The sequence below is a fragment of the Solanum stenotomum genome, chromosome 10 (genome assembly GCF_019186545.1).
Source record: "Solanum stenotomum isolate F172 chromosome 10, ASM1918654v1, whole genome shotgun sequence".
Lineage (NCBI taxonomy): Eukaryota > Viridiplantae > Streptophyta > Magnoliopsida > Solanales > Solanaceae > Solanum > Solanum stenotomum.
In genome coordinates this window covers 44994292-45007352 of record NC_064291.1, presented here as the reverse complement: position 1 = coordinate 45007352, position 13061 = coordinate 44994292, and positions in this window count along the sequence as shown.

The following is a 13061-nucleotide window of genomic DNA, read 5'->3' as shown; positions in this document are numbered from 1 at the left end:
TGGTCTTATATGTTAATGTTGACTTGCATTATGTCTCTTATACTTGTAAATGAAAGGTTTTATCAAATGATATGAAAGCATTTACTTCCTTGAAAATGTCCTTTTTGGCATGTTTTTGCATGGTCTCCATACTTAGTACTTAATTGTGCTAACCCCTTTCTTTCCCTTTTTGGACTAAAGTGTAGGGATTTGGAGATGATGACATGTCATGGCTTTGATAGGTTTCTAAGTGTTGAAGATGAAGACTTGGTGAGTCCTCATAGATTCTTGGACAATTCCCAATATGTTCTTTTATGTTTTTTTTGTATTGTTTAAGTTGTGTACGAGATTAGTCCCGAATTTTGTACTCTAAAGTGTTAGATGGTTTGAGANAATAGGGTCTCAATGTAATAATGTAGACACAACAACAATTCAATAATATTCTTTTTCTATATTTCTTACAGCTATGATTGCCCTAACAGTCACCATTTTCACTACAGGTGAAAAAGTTTCTTAATAGTCAATCCCCTCAGTCTGACTATAACCTTTAGCTACTAATCTTGCTTTGAATCTATCAATCTCACCATCAGCCTTATACTTGATTTTAAACACCCATTTGCATCCTATAGTAGCCTTTCCTGTTGGCAATTGAACTACCTCCCAAGTACCATTTTCTTCTAATGCTTGAATCTCTTATTGCATGGCCTGTATCCACCTTGTGTGTTTTACTGCTTCTTCATAGTTCCTAGGTTCAGTCTCTATGGAAAACTGAGACAAATAAACCTTATATTGAAAAGAGACACCATCATAAGACACATAGTTGCTCTAAGAGTAAGGGTGAGATGGCTTAGACCCCTGAGTAACATAGTCTTTCATCCAAATGGGGGGATGAGAAACCCTAGAAGACTGTCTACTTCCTCCGCCTGGGCTCTTTCATCAACATCTACATGAACCTCATTCTCTGTATTTTCTTCAGCTATACCTGGTTGATCATTGGTAATATTTTCCACATAAGAATTATCATGCTCAAAAGATTCAACATTTATATCTACCAAGTTGTTTTCTATGGGCATAGGTGTCTTATCAAGTTCATCATCAATCATGGGAGGACAATTACTTGTTGAGAATACTGGTGGTTATGTGTTGGTCATCTTATAAAAGGGAAATACATCCTTCTTGAAAACAACATATCTATTCACCAAGGGCTTCTACTAAGACAGACTGTACAAAATATAACCTTTTTTAGTTGCTGAGTATCCCATCATAACATATGCCTCAGCTCTAGGAGTGAACTTATCAGGCTTAACCATTCTAGTTGCATAGCATATACATCCTATTGTCTAGAGATGATCAAGATTTGCCTTATGGCCATTGAATTTTTCATAAGGAGTTTGCCCTTCAAAACTTCAGTAGGTAATCTGTTAATCAGATAAACAACAGCTAATACAGACTCTCCCCAAAATCTGATGGGAATAGCACCTTGAAATCTTAGTGCCCTTGCTACCTCAAGTATGTGCATGTGCTTTCTCTCCACCACTCCATTTTGTTGTGGAGTGTGAGGACAATTACTTTCATGAAAAATACCAAGAGACTTAAACAAAGTATTGCATTCATTATTAAAGAACTCTGTGCCATTATCTGATCTTATCCTTTTGACATGCTTGTTAAATTGAGTTTGAACTAAAGCAAAAAAAATACTTTAGAACTTGGAAGACATCACTCTTCATTCTCAACAGATACAACCAAGCTATTCTTGAATTATCATCAATAATTATCAGGAAAAATCTACAACCAATATGAGTAGCAGTCCTATATGGTCCCCAAACATCTAAGTGAAGCAAGTCAAAAATCTCAACTCTAGACACACTTGAGTGGAAAGGCAATCTGGTTTGCTTTGCAAGGGGACATATTGAACATTTATTACATGCAGTAATATCTATATTCTCTTTTCCTAGAGTTATATATTTCAAGACCTTTATTGAAGGTTGTCCTTGCCTGTAATTCCAAAGGAGCTTGTGTGCATCTGAGTGTTGTGTGAGGGACACCATCTCATCATTCCTTCCTTCTCCACATGGGTTATGAATAGGGAAGTAGTAGAGTCCATCAATCTCCTTATCAATCCCCTTCACTTTCCCATTGGAGAGGTCCTGAAGAACAAAAAACTCAGGGAAGAAGTTAACTGAGCATTTCAATTGTCTTATAATCTGTGATACTGAAATAAGATCATGCTTGAATGCAGGTACCACCAAAACATTATTCAACACATTGCCATCAATAGTCTCACATTTATCAACATAAGACACTGAAGTATATTCACCATTAGGTAAATGCACCCTCCTGCCTAGACAAGTAGATGCAAATGTCAATTTATTGAGCTTAGATGTCATATGGCATGTAGCACCTGAATCCAGTATCCATCTATCTCCCTTCTCTGTTTCTCTAGTTGTCACTGATAATGCTTTGGGTTTTGAAATTATACCTTTTATGTTTGCCATATCCATTGCACCTTTGGAGCTTGATCCTGCTTCCTTCTTGTCCATCATGTGCTTATACTTGTGATACATGTTCTTCTCTTGGAGCAAAGGGCTGAATGCATCATCAGAATCATCATATCTGGTAGCATTTGCATGATTTGCCATGTCATGTTGCTTATTATTCTGAACTTGATTTGCTGGTGGTCCTGACTTCTTCTTGAACTTCCAGTCAATAGGGTATCCAATTAACTTGAAACAATTCTCCTTGATATGGCCTTGCAATTTACAGTGATCACATAATTGATCCCAATTCTTCTTTTTATCCTGATTTTTTCTCTGAGAATTCCCCTTTCCTGCATATAATGCAGTTGGATCTAGAATTTATTTCCCTGCATACAGAGCAGTTGGATTTGGATCTAAAATACCCCCACTACATGTGAACTTGCAGTCATACGTTGGCCTTCATCTGCTATCAACATAGCATATGCCTTTTCAACAGTAGGTAGATGGTTCATCATCAGGATTTGAATTCATGCATGACCATACACTTCATTCAATCCCATCAAAAAAGCAAATAGCCTCAAACAAGCTAGGTGATCAACATAAGTTCTAGATGTATCACATTTGCATGAAGGTGGAGAAACTAGTGCATCAAACTCATCCCACAAATTAACCAATTTCAATAACTTTTTTCAAATGTGAAGTAATATATACGTTAGGAGCGGGCAAGGGTTTGAAACTTTTGTGAATGAATTTCACAAGACATTTTTCAAAGACTTTTTTTCAAACTTGAAATAGATGGAATAATATATTACTATGTTAATTTGTCCTATGTTCAAATCTACCCTTCACAATTTTTTTATAAATAGTTGATTTACATTCTTTTTAGATTTTATTTCTCTTAGAATAATTTTCAAAAAATGAAATTGTATGTTTCTCTATCATCTATATTTTTTATTGTTGGAGTTAATTTCTATCAATTGCATATTAAAATTACTTTTGTTTCATAAAATGCTAGTTGAGAAAGAAGAAAGTATTTAACGTGTTTAATATTTTTTTCAAAAAAATAGAAGTAGTTGAATGATACTTCTATTCTAAAAGAAACACAAGTGATTTTTATAGACAATTCTCAAAATACGAGTGAGCATCAATACAAATAACTCTTTAATTGAAAAACAAAACTTATTTTCTCAAATAGAAGTAATTCTCCTAAGTCTCAACATATATGATATACTTTAATGTCATATTTTATACCGACTAAAAATAATTTAATTATTAACCTCAATGAAATGATTCATAGTCAGAAAAATATGTAAGATTTGTTTTAGACCATAAATTTTAAAACTGTTCTCTTTTTTGAATAAAAAATTATGTTAAATTAAACGATACCACATAAATTGAGACGGGATAATATTGTATATATAGTACAACATTTTGTCATATGATTTGAATTGATACTTCAAGGAATGGTCAGCAAGGTTTTGTCATTTTTGTTGGTCCTTGCTCTTTAGATGGTCTAAAATTAATAATTCAAATATTTATACATTGTTAAGATGCTAAAGAAACTAGGGTAAATTTTAGGAATCACATAGTTTTAATATGAAATTACAATATATCCCTCTTTAGTTTGCAATTACATTAATCCCTTAAAAAAGTAACACAAACCGGATACATAATATGTAGCTCGGATACATTAAAGAGTATCTCAGATATATTATAACAAAAACTGGATACATAATATGTAGCTCGGATACATAATATGTAGCTCGAATACATTAAAAACTAGCTCGGATACATTATAAAATATATCGGTTACATAATATGTAGTTCGGATACATTAAAGAAATAAGAAATTTTAGAGGTTTTTAGAAATAGAAGGGGATACTGGAAATAAGGGAAACATAAGACGTGTATTTCAGTAATTTTTCCAAGAAACTATGAACATTGTTTTGCTAATAAAAAAAATGAAAATCCATAGATTCTCTCTACTTTGAAAAAGTAATAATTCAAACAATATTGATCCAATAGATTGCTAGTAGTAATTTGTTAAGTAGTAGATATATGTTTCAATTAATAATAATTATTTTAAAAAGTCACTCAATTTTCTTTTTTTTTTGTTCCACTGAGAAAGTCTTTTCTTATAAAAAATGTCACTTTACGAAGGAAGATGTAGATAAAAGGTCAATAGCCTGAACAACATAAGCTTTAGATCAATCAACAGGCGACCACAGATCATAACGTCCTTTCGCAAAGCAAATCCACTTTTAAGTAGACTTATTTGCTCGGCCAGTTGTCGAAATGTGTATGAGATACCATAAGGGTCAATATCTCAATAGCACCTTTGTCTAAACGTTCAAAGGAGACTTCACATCCGGAATACAGGAACGATCTTACTACAAAGTCATTCAAAACTTGATTGATCCAAGAACTAAGAGCGGTAGAAGTCTTGTCTCAGGGAATGGGTTTGAAGGCTAGTGGTCATATTATTCGTCTAAGGGGAAATTCCTTTTCCGGGCCTATCCCCATTCGCCAATCGCTTTCTTGAGTTGATGTTTAACTTGCACCAAAATCCATCACTCTTTTCGCTAAACTTGCTTCCTTTTTTGCTTTCGACAAAGCCGACCTTAAACAAACATCTCTTCCATTTCCGGCTCTTCCTATTCCATACCATAAACAAACACCTTTGCTTCATCGACATTGGCGCTAAAGGATCTACCCCCTCCCACAAGCCCTTTATGGAGTTAGCCGACCAAGAGAAAAAATTCCCCAATATAACAAAGAAGTAAGAAGGGTTCCTGACATTTAAAAAAAATAACAAACCGTATACAGTTTGAAAACTGAAATGTTGTTATTATAATTTGACCATAGTATTATCATAGGGAAGAAAACTTTGTTTTTCTACATTTATACACTTTGGACTAAAAACTGATCACCTTCTACGGCATGAAAATTTGTCAGATAGGTTAGCTATAACAAATCCAGCGAAAACCTTGAAAACAGAAGCAGAAGAGAATGATGTTAATGACCTTGAGTTTGTAACATGTTAATTTTTCTCAGTTCCTAAAACATACTTCAAGCATGTAGAAAAGTAAAAGCTTTATTGAAGAAAAACATGAATGCATCCAAGAATGTACTCTGCAGAGTAACGACGTCCATGAACTAGAATGTCAGCGATCATAGCAAGGGGTATGGTCAATGACATGCCCAGTGTCGCAACTAATGGTGCTGTCCATACTACTGAAAGAGACATGTTTCATATCTCCAGAAATTATGTGTGTTAATCTAAAAACATATAGAGCAAAAGAAGATATCAATGTAGAGAAAAAAGAAGGGCAGATTCTGGAAGAGTTTGAGCAACACAAATTTAAAACAGTGATCTTCAATATTGCAAAAATAAGGACTCTGAACAGCCTGGGAGCTAATTAGTTTGCTCTCGTTGCGGTTTAATTTCATTTTGTCTCCACTATCATCTGATTAGCTAATGTGCAGAGAGGAAGGCTCAACTCCAGGAAATGTTTACTCCAGTGTTATTTAATAAGTATCGAGTAATCGAGATGATAAATATTATCTTAACCTTAGCAGCAAATGAAAAAAGGTGGATCTAACAAATTAAAGATCCAAATGGGTTCATTTGAAGTCAACATTTAATGCAACTTTATTCATATTCTAAATGTTTTCTATGGGTTTTGTCTGTCAATTCATAAGGAAGAAGGTCAAGGTTTGTGTTACTAGTAGACGATACGTTCACAAAAAGGAGCAATTGACAGATATCATGATTAAGAGCTTAGAAAAGAGTTGGCATGAATCCTTCTTGTGCAAGCTGGGTATGAAGAATATCTTCTGCCGTCTTACTTTAGGATTACTAAGCATGGTGTGGAAGAAACAAGAGTGGAATAAGGGCGGTGAGCAATGTGATAAGCCATAGCTGTAGTGTGATGTAGAAAACAGTTTCTGAGCTTAGTTAAGTTAAATGGTCGGTTAGAAGTTGGTTTAGTCGATTAGCTAGTGATGTTGCTATATTCTAATTGCAACCAAACCTAGATGATGGAATGTACCATCTTTATATCTTTTCCCATTCAGTTGCAACTACTCAAGTTTCTTTCCTCTACTTTACTCGTCACTCAGTTACATCAACTCGAGATATCCATTGATGGAACTTTCTTAACAAGATTAATAATATAGAAAGTTTTCCTAATTCTGACATAATAAAGAATCTCGAGATTCAGGTAAATTTTCCTTATTTAATTGTTTATCTCATTTCAAATAGTTCTAGAGCCAAGCATGTATCTTGTTTACAATCAATTCGAGACAAGTTATCTGTTCTTATTTTTTACAAGGATAAGTGCTCGTACGTTCCATAAGTAGTCACAGAGAAACTCCCTATAAATCCATTCAGCAGCACAATCTCGGCAATAGAAGCTGATCTTGGGAAATCAAACTTAGGTTCCAACCCAACAGTATTTAATGGCCACACTAGGAAAAAGAATAGGGTGTGATAAGAATCAGTAATACACAACCAATTCTTCAAGGTAAATATTCAAATTAAGGATGGAAATGATATGATTGGTTGCATCACACTTGAATTCTGGAAGTTCTCTCCACTGGCTTACCAAATATTTGCATTCCACGCATTACGGAAAAGATTGTCTGTCTTACCCTTTTAAGATGCACCAAAAATATCAAACTTCTATCCTTATAAAAGATCAGACTTTGTAAGAAGTAAACTCTAATTGCACCAGCTTCCAATATATTATAATTTCTAGCTACATTCAGCCTTCAACTCTTCACCTACTCTTAAACTCCATTCCAAGTCAAAACTAAGACGATTAAACTAGAATAGTACTAGTATATGGAACACTATATCATCATGAAGTACAATATTCAAACAACAGAGACCAACTTAGACCTAGAAATCCCGAAAGAACACATTTTCATCACTCAATTCCCCTACCGATGAGGAACTCTAATCCACTCTCACATTTTTCAATAATAGTTCCACAGAGACTAGGCTTGCTTTCTCTCTCTTTCTTCACCTATTTGATTTCTTCTTTTCATGTTGATTCCTACGGAGAGTGCAGGACCTGAAAACTATGAAACTGTTGTGTTTCCACAACATCTATCTATTTTATAGTAATAGGAAATATGTCATATAAGATGCCAATCTTCTAGTATTGATATTAATTTATTTTCTTTAGAGGATTAAAAAAGAAGAAGTCTTTCATCCGTACTTGACCAAGACGATATCAAAATTATGCAGATAAATATATTAGATGTGGCTCGACCAGAGTACTTTAATCAGAAGCATTCATTTTGATTCTTTTATCAAGCGGAATACTTCTAATTTAATTAATGCAGTCTTGCCACATCTTATATCTATATAAGTTTGACGTTGTCTTAATTCAGAAGTATCCATATTAACTAGTGAGCCGAATGAGAGAAATTTATTCATTTCATGCTGATATTATGACATTCTTATTCACATTACAATCTAGATATTAATACAATTGACGAGGTGGCATAGTGGTCTCTCCTCTCCCTCCATACTGTATTATGTGAAACATAGTATCTGTCGTAACTATTCAGAATCTATGTAGAATGCTTGCACTTCTATTCTCAATTCTCAACATTATCCAGAAACCTGCAGACAAATATATACATATTCTATAATCCTACATTTTTTTATTAATTTTGGATAACCATGGTGTCTAGGTCAGTTTTCACGCACCTTGACTAATTCTACGGGATATCTGCCACCTTTCACCAGCAATACGTGTCATGTGACTCTGCCCACCAAGGCCAGGAAAAATGGAAAGAATCACATAGTATTTTTTTGTCTCCATTGGAATTTAAACATGAGACGCCATGGCTCTCAACCACTTCATTTACCACTAGGCCACACCCTTGGGTGCAAAATGTAGTGCCCAAGATTGAACTTGGAACCTCAAGGATCCTACATTTTCCTTATCAACATTCTTAACTCTCACCTATGATCCTACACAACCATATAATCCTCTTTTTCTCACAAAAAAATCAACTAATGACAGAACAAAATAAAAATGGTAACAGAATGAAGTTACAAACCATTTATAATTTAAAGAACTACTGCATATTTAAAATAAATACACAATTATAACAGAGACTCAATGTTTCAATGTATAGTCCAACCAAGGTAAGGTGGGGGAACTGCACTGACCTTTGGGCAAACAAGCTTCACAAATGATGGTCGCACACGAAGGCCATAAACTTTTATTTGATCTTGTTGCAGGCCAGATTTCAATGCTCGTCTTGCAACCTCTTTCGATGGACAGTAGCATCTTGTACTAAGTTTATGAAGTCTGAAAGTGGGGAAAAATCAGTACTTGTGTCCAAATTACACATTTGGTGAATATGTGCAAAATGTACAATGTCAGATGACGAGGGCATAAATCAATTTAATATGTATGTTAAATATACCATGTTGGAAGACAAGTACATAAATTCGTTACAACAGTAGTAAATATAATATTCTCTGAGAGCCCCCTTGGACCTCAAGATACATAGAGGCACAAGCTGCATTAGAGGATATACACTAATAATGATATCCGACTAGTATTTCATTTAACACTTAACAACATACACATTAAGCCTCATAGTGAATTCAGTAAAATGACATTCAACATGTTTTTCAAGAAGATACATAACACTCGACAACATAATTAGCAAATGTCAAGTTAGTCAACTGTAAGCTGGGTGTATGAGTTAGAGGTTCAAGAAGTCTAGCTCCATAGAGAGAACCAAAAGACTAATATTTTTTTAGCCAAAATGGTTTAAATGCCGTGAGATCCTTAGGTCAAAATGATGACAAAATATTCAAAGTAACATGCACGATAACAGAGAAAGTGGGGAAATTGATAATAAATTAACAAAGTATGATAAGTTTGAGATGTCTCAATAGTGTAATTTGATTTGTGTCATGTGACACATTTATTTTGACCACAACAATTAGAGAAGATCTTACAGAACCCAACAATCAAGGGAAATTCATTGTTGCTCGATACTGATTCAAGACTCACAGTTCTATTGTAAACATACTCATAATCATATTTGAAATAAGACCACACCAAGTGGTTTGTTTATTGCCAATATAGCTCCAAGTCTATAAAATATTTGCTAGAGTAAAACATGAACATGGATTTCAATATTCAAAGATTAGTAACCAAAGATTATAGCATACACATTAAGCCTCTAATGAATTCAGTAAAAAGACATTGAAAATGTATTTCAAGAAGATACATAACACTCGACAACATACTAGGGCAACTTGTCCTTTACCATTCCCCTAATCAAATATACATTATCATTTGATACATTAAAATGGACTAACTTCCCATTTGTGAACGTGTTAGCTTGCAAAACAGAAAGTGTCCCTCTTGACAATCTTGTTGTATACTCCCGTTGCAGCAGTAACTAAAAGTTCTTTTTTTAATACAAGTTGAGTATTGTATTTTCTGTCAGCAGAAGGGCAGGCCAAAGAAGAACATCATTATAGATTCAACTAATTGAGTTGTCTAACCTAGCAACAAAAGCAGATGTAGCAGCAAAATTGGATTGATGAACTACACGAGGCGCAGATGCATAATATGTCATTCTCCATAAAGGGCCATATTTCACCAAAAAGTTGTAACTCCTTGACAATTGGTGGAAGGGCCACATCGTATGATCAGTCTATAAATTAGTAACAAATACTTGCAATGCACACTCTCTTTAAACTAATAAAACATAAATTACAAACATACACATACACTCACATTCTTTATCATAGCTAACACATATAAATCCTAAACTATTTAACAAAATCAACCAAAATGATCTGATATTTATCTCCAAATTGTTCGTTGAACGTTGCCTTAATGGCTTCAGCAGATGCCCTGTGACCCCCACCAGTATCACTCATCAAAATTAGCACCTGTTTTGGACATTCTGATTCAACACCATCAATGGGTACTACTCCTTCATTCTTGCTAACATCCTCATCTTCTCTAAAACATATATTTTTAACATAGTAGACAAATAAAAACAAACGTATAAAGTATTATATTGAGCATTTTTTCGCTTTAAAAAAAAAAGAAAGAAAGAAGTCACATTCATGTTTCGAAAAATATATGCAATGACAAATTAATTTTTAGTCGTTGATTTAAATGAAGATTCACGTTCCATATTGTATTATGGATATAACTAGGTCGATTTGTCAATTAAGCAACGTCTTTTAAAGTCCTCTCCCTCCCGCCAAAACACCCAACAGACATCCATCTGTAAATTCTTATGAGCTCACTCAAAAGCCAAATCTAGCTTCACTGATTAAGACGTCAATGACACAAATACATTCCACGTTTCTAATCCAATTAATCGCGCAAATCTTTGGCGTAACTTTTTCAACAATCACGAGTTGCATTTCTTTATGTTATTTCGGTAGTCAATTTTATAGATAGGGGCATCTACTCCGGTGAATAGGAAAACATATTGATAACTTCTCTCCATAATAACTCTTTGACATTTACCAAAATCATTCATCAAGCTTTTCATGTATATTATGTTCTTGACTGAGAAATCAAGTTACATGTAATAAGTTATAACACAAATCTCAAACAAACCAACATGAAATGAAATCACTTTTAAGAAGCCAATAATGAACATTATCATAATCTTGAAGAGATGAGATAAAGGGGACCAAGCAAAAGATGGCCCTCCTGGCCCTAACATTGTTAAGTTATTGTACATTCATAAAGCTCCTTCTAAGGCCTTAAAAGAAAAACTAATGCTAGTTGCATCTTTGTAAGAAATCTCACAAGTTAACAACTTTCTATCTCGAAATCCAAATTTTGAGTTATACTATCATACAATTTTCGGTATCATCCCTCTAACGGGAATGCCTTGGAAGGTGAAGAGTCCCTCGACTTACCATCATGCTTCACGGCCCCAAAATACTATTCCCTGGCTAGCCAGAATTATGCAGAAGACCTATCCAAGTCCGATGCACAAACTCTGAAGTTCTAACAGCAACCAACTATCGGAACAAATGTGTCTGCTCGCAGCGACATCAGCTGGCAGCTAACAACCTCACAACTCTTGTGGTAGAGCATCTTCTGTATATAGTACATCAGATAACAATGTGTGGGCCTTAACAACTTCTTTATCGACTTCAATTATCCATGCATCGTCACATATGTACCATTGGTTTGTCAAACGTAAATAAGTCACGTAGTGACCAGATTCAAATATTTCTGAATGTGTGATCACTAAAAAAATTCCAAGTTTTGTATGAACATCTGATTCATCACTGTCAAACGAAAAGATTCTGTTCCCGTATCTTTTCCTTACAATTGAAGATAATAAATGTCTTCATATCCAAAGAGAAAAGAAATTGCACGTGGCGATCTGATCTTTTTGGACATTTTTCTGGTGAGAGAATGTTCAAATCGTTTTATATGAAAGCAGAGCACAAGTGGGAGCTTTTTGATGGACATTTGCTTCAAAACGTCTTGCTTTTCCTGACAATTTTCACAGTACAGTTTCTGATCGGATCCCAATTTTTCTGGTCTTATAAAGAGGTCCAATTGGCTTACTGGACTTACTACCAAAATCCTTTCGCTAGAGTTTCACACACTCAAGTCGGGAGAAATGTCCATAGATCATGAGTAGTTGAAGTGAAACCGCATGATGCACATGTGACATCAGATCTCAAAAGCCCATAGAAAGCCCTATGAGCTATTTGGCAACCTCCATTATTTGTTTAAGAAATGTTTCATTATAAGAGACAATGTAGAAAAGGAAGACACAAAACTCTCAAGTTCTCATCAATGAAATTGATCCCAAATGGAAGTACAGGCGGAAAATTTGAAATCGGAAATCGAGCATGTACATGACAAGATTTGTACTATATCTACTCACTGTGTTTCTTTTCAAACAGAAAGAGATGAACCATATGCATTATCTAAGAAACAGACCCCAGACGGTGCCCTACATAGACAAGAAGTATAAGAACCATTCTCATCAAAATATACCATACTGTCTAGGATTTAAATGATGAACTTGATGCACGTAGGTAGCATCATTTTCCGAATGTTGCCACCAACGGCAAACAAAAACAACAATTCAATCAGAAAGAATCACTACATAGGTCTTCAAAATGTCAAATCTCTAACCAACATTAACAATTTCCACGTATAAGTATCCGATCTAAGCTGACAAATGATGATATCTTACTACACAGCATAAAGATTTTTATTTTGCAATTATAAGAGAATTGTAAACTTGCATATAGCCCCGTTATAGAAGAAATGCATCAAATATTGGTTTCACAATTACACGTATAATTGATAAGACAACTCTAACAATATTAACTAAAAGAAAGGTTGTGAATTTGTGGGGATCAAACATCTTTTACATTTTTGCAGATCCTGTTATAACAAAGATTGAGTATCAATAACTTAAACTGAACTGGAGATACATCCAACTAACAGTCACAGACCTGTAAATAAATTGGGCTAGACTTAAGGGGTCCGACAACCCCCACTCCCCTTCGCCTCGAGGCACCGTCGTTCCCCGAGGCCTCAACCCCCCTACACCCCC